Raw genomic sequence first — 5,563 nt, forward strand, 5'->3', positions numbered from 1 at the left:
GAATGAAGCTGAACGAGGCGAACGTGACAAAAAAAACCGATCCAAAACCGAAGAGAGGGTTGTTGTTGACGTTGTTGATCGATTTCCAACGATGTCCAACTTGTACGCAAGTTTTGAGCCCTTCAGAAACAAGAATAAGAAAACCAAGCTGAACACTGCATTAAGTCCTATATATACACTGAAACAAGGACCATAGTTATGAATACTATTTTGCAGAAAACACTTGTTTTCAATAGAACGACGCTTATTACCGTTAAATCTACTAGGAATTTATTATAGTTGACTATGAATGTTAACTAAATTACTATGATTCTGACAAAACTACTATGCTTGCTCAAAATGCATAGTAATTTTGATAGAATTAATAGTAAATTTAAATAAATTTGTTTTCTGCAAAAATCTATTGGTAAAGGTATTTAATTTAAACCAGCAATATAGTATTTATTCCAATGGATTTTGTTTCAGTGTAACATTGACAGATCGACAGTGAGCAAGCATGCAGGCGCAAGCTAACATAATTTTCTGTCGAACTGTGCTGCGAGCTTAGAGAGAAATTCGTTTATTGTGCCGTGGTAAACCATATAGAAAGTCGATGAAGAGAATCGTTCAACGAGGATAGGCCCTTTTCAAATATTTCGCGAGAATCTCTTTGCATCTCACAGCCGTTTTAACACATTATCATCTATTTTCAGAACACAGATCGATGAAAAAAGCTATTATCTAGCATCAAATATGAGAAACATGACATGAAACGGCTCTGAACCATAGGCGTAGCCAGATAGGGGCAGGGGGGGCGACTGCCCCCCCCCCCCTTAACTCGGCAACACAAAGGCTTTCGAGGAAATGGCGTTCGGTGAAATGGCATTCGGCCAAATTTTCCATGGTAATTTTTTTTTCGCCCCTCCCTAGCTCGAAACCTGGCTACGCCCTTGCTCTGAACCCAAGTTATTATTGAAAGAGGACTTTATGAAGAGAACCGATCAATGATATACTTAGGTCCAAAAGCATCTCAGAAAAAAAATATAATAAAACAACGAAATTACTATAATTTTTACTGTTGTTTTACTCTTCAGGACCACCATAAATTTGTTAAAGAGTATTTTCTGGACATTTGCCAAGGTCATCAATCGGATGTCAGTTCCCATAAGTTTAAATCTAACATACCATGTATTTTTAAGGTAACATTGGGGGTGCAATTTCAAAAACGGACGCGGCATGAAAGTTGTCTGACTTTCATACACACAAATAACAAAAATTGTTGCTATAAAACTAATGCAATTTTAAAATAAAAGTTTTCTAAATTTCGTAGTTTTAACTGTGAAAATTTTCAAAATGAAAGTTATACCTTTGGTTTGAAAGTGTTTCTTTCACTTCTGACTTGTAATTTTAAAAGTACTTTTTTTTTAAATAAAAGTTGTTCAGCTATCAAAAATACCTCTTCATAGTAAAGTTTTTGGTAGCACTGAACACTAGGGGCAGATCACTTGTGGTGCATTTATTATAACAAACAATAAATAAATGCATTTTGACCAGAAACAATAAAATTAAATGCATTTTCTCAGTGCATTTTTTGTAGCGTGATGCTCTAAGTGACAGTTCCTACCAAAACATGTTGTTCACACTGGTTAGCTCAAATCCACACTCCTGACTCAAGATTTTTTTTTCCTGAAGCTCCTCGACCGAGAATGCGGAAAAAATCCGTCGAAATTCCCTGTAACCGATGGGAATATCGGGCGCAATAAACTCTGATGAAACTCACTGGAACCTCCGTTGGCAGTTCCGAAAATCTCCATCAAAATCGTCCGGAACTCTATCCGACGTGAACATTTGAAAACACTGTCGAATCTCCCCCGGAACATCCGTAACATACAAAATATCCACCGAAATCATGCTATGGTATTTTCTCCGCCATGAACACTTATAAACTAACTAGAAACTCCCTGAAACCTCATCCGGTAGCGGTAGCAACGGAAATCTCGAACGAAATCGTGCAGAAAGCCTCCGGAACTTCCACTGTCAACATCGAAAACCTCCTCTGAAATCGTGCTAAGCCCGCTTTACCGAGAACGCGAGAAAACCCCGTCAAAATTCCGTTGAACCTTCGTTGGCAGCATAGCAAATCTCCACCAGAATCCTGTGGAAGCTCCTTCACCGAAAACACGAGGAAATTACTTAGAAATTTCCTGGAACAGCCATTGTTAGCACCGACAATATCCACCGAAATCGTACTTCTCGGCCGTGCACACCAGAAAACTGCATCGAAACTACCTGTAACCTTCGCTGACAAAATCGGAAACCTCCGCCTAAATCGTGCAGATCCTCCTCCGCTGAGAAAACTCCGTCGAAATTATTTGGAATCTCCGCTGGAAGCATCATAAATCGCCACCGAAACCGTGTGGAACCTCGTCCGCCATGAACGCAAGAGAATGCCATTGAAATTTTGTATTCTCGCATTTTTTTAATTGGTCATACTTGGTCATACTGTATGTAATTGTAATTGTTATTTATTTAATCAAACGTAATTCGTAAATTACGTAAATTAGTCAAACGACGAACAAGAAAAACTTTCCTAGAAACTGCTTTTGCAGCATCTAGAACCGTCTCCAAAAGAATTCATGCAGAATTTCTTCCACCGAGAACGAGAGAAAATCCCGTTGGCAGCATCCAAACTCTTCACTGGCCGAAGCTCCTCCGACGACACCGTCGAAAATCCCTGGGAACCTCTGTTGGCAGCGTAGCATATAAATTCTCTATTCCACCGAAATCGTGCACACACAAAATTATCGTTAATATAATTGAAAAAAACATTGTTAGAATTAAAAGTTATCATTGGTTCTTTTTGGTAGAAAGTACAGAGCTTTCAAAATAAAAAGCTGAAACTTGTCAAATTAAAAGTTTCCCTCATTGTTAATTTTAAAAGTTGAAGCTTTTGAATCAAATTGTAGAACCGTCAAAATAAAAACCAAGGTTTTTAAAATGACATATGAATTGTTTCACTTCAAATGATGCCGTTTTCAGAGTAGTAATATTTATTTTTATCGCAAAATGAAATTATTTTCAAATTAAGAGTTCTTAAGCTTAAAAAGAAAGTATTCAAACTCATATTCTAATCATTTCTAATTATTATGTATATTCTTCATATAAATCAATAAATAAAAATAACTTTTTTATTCGTATGCCATTCATCGCATCGTCAAATGCCATTTATGATATAAAGGAAGTGACACTTTGGCAAACGGAGCCTTTTTAACAAATTCCCAGCACCACTCCAGGGTAGCGTAATACATGTTCCGTGTGAATCTGGTGCCCTACTAGAGAAATTCAATTTTCAATCGATGATCTAACGAAACAGCATTCTTCCCCGTTGGAGACCTTCCGTTTGAAGTCCAAATTAGGCTTTTCCGGCAGAACAACCACAGCTGATGCAGGGAACTTACTCCATCAGTTCCGCTGATTGTGGACGATGGTCCATCCCAACTGTTTCGGGAAAACAGTGATGATCTTAAGTGGGAGTCTATATGAATGTCGAAAAACAATATAAATGTGAGTTAAATGGTTTTCCCAATAAAGAGATCCATTAAACCAACAATAACTTCAACGATTCACAGATTGACTTACTTTTAAAAATTTGTTGTCCCAAATTTCTACAGCAGACGGCTGACCAAATTTCCACTATCGGAAAAGGCGGTAAATGAGAGTTCAGTGCTGCCAGTAAAAACGACCTCTAAAGATGTGTTTTTGACAGTTGTACAACTTTACTTTCAAAAAATGCACTTTTAAATTTACAAGTCGGAAGTGAAAGAAAAACTTTTAGGGCGAAAAGATAAATGTTATGTTCAATATTTTCGCAGTTGAAACTACGGATTTTTGGAAACTTTTAATTTGAAAATGCATCATATTTATTGATACAATTTTAGTTTTTTGTGTGTGTGGATAGACGATTTTTCTTTTCATGTTTTGTTTGTATATCTTGCTTTGTTTTGACGTTCACATCCCAGTGAATGGTTGATGTAAACGATGGAAATTAAATGCATTTTTTTAAATTAAATACATCGTCAATAAGCATTTTAAAAGTGAGACGCCCCTAGTAATCTACAATCTAATCAACCATGATTAAACTGGGATTAATATCAGATGCTTATTTTTCAGAAAGAGAGGATTATTTTTCAATCATTCGATATGATTAAACTGAGTTTAATGTCAAATTGATTAAATTTCAAGCAAAATTGGAATAATTCAATTTTCCAGTGTAGGTGACACATTAGGAAGAAGTGTTAGTATGTTTACTAAAATGAACCATGCCTATTTTGTCTGGCAAGTTTGCTCTAAGAAATGCTCCTCGTGTTTATTCGTGAAATTCACATCAAAAATTGATTAATTACGTAGGAAATCAGTTTGGCACGGCATTTGTGAAACAATTAAAAAATTGTCCAAATCCTCCCATAAAAAATTTTGTTTTGAATTTCTGTATGGCAAAATAGTGAACTTTTCGTGAACATTAACGGCAAAGAACTCACCAACACTGGGAGACCGTGAGTTCCTGCTCACCTGTCATAAAAACATCTCGAGGCATGTGTTTTCCCTGAAACGGCAATAATAGAATAATAATAACACAAACGAAGTTCGTAAACGGAACTCAAATTTAAACGGCCATACACACCCCTGCAGAATTGAAACGTTTCTTAAGGGATAACACTTCAAAACATGACACTCGTGCACGATGGAAAATGAACAGGTGGGCAGGAACTCACAGTCTCCCAGTGTTGGTGAGTTCTTTGCCGTTAATGTTCACGAAAAGTTCACTATTTTGCTATACAGAAATTCAAAACAAAAATTTTATCTGCGGATTTGAACAGTTTTTGACCTGTTTCATACTACCGGAAGGTGTATGCTGGTCACAAATGCCGTGCCAAACTGATTTCCTACTCAATTAATCAATCTTTGATGTGAAATTCGCTAATAAACACGAGGCGCATTTCGTATAGCAAACATGCCATAACAAAATGGGCATGGTTCATTTAAGTAAACAAACTAACACTTCTTCCGACTGTTACACCTATGTATTAGCCGTCTCGACACTCGTGCGCCTCTACCGACGAATACCTTGCTCCTGGAGCATTTTCGCATCGCGCCGGCATCTTGTCAATTGAGAAATCCAACTAAAACTCCTGCGCGCCTGGTGGCAGGAATAAGCACTAACCGACGGTGATAAGTCTGTGACAGCCCTTGACAATTTCATTGATTGTTTGCAAAATTGTTTAATTTCAATGTAATTTCATGCAAATTTCTTGTCAGCATGGATAAACCTTGTACAAAATGCATAAAATTATTTTGTAATGCATTGTTCCTAAATAAAAAGCTACTTCAAGACAGTTAAATTACAGAAAACATGTTAAGGTTTGAAATCATCTGCCGATTAAACAGCAGACAAAGTTGGCCGACTAAATCCATCGACGAAAAACTATTAAATGAGCCGATTGCTCGCTGTAGCACCATACGAAAAACGATTTAATCTGCTGATTAATACACCGACTGAAATTAATTTTTAAGTGGCAATAGATTT

The sequence above is a fragment of the Ochlerotatus camptorhynchus genome, unplaced genomic scaffold (genome assembly GCF_037179485.1).
Source record: "Ochlerotatus camptorhynchus isolate MF236.1 unplaced genomic scaffold, CSIRO-AGI_Acam_v1.1 ptg000667l, whole genome shotgun sequence".
NCBI classification, from domain to species: domain Eukaryota; kingdom Metazoa; phylum Arthropoda; class Insecta; order Diptera; family Culicidae; genus Ochlerotatus; species Ochlerotatus camptorhynchus.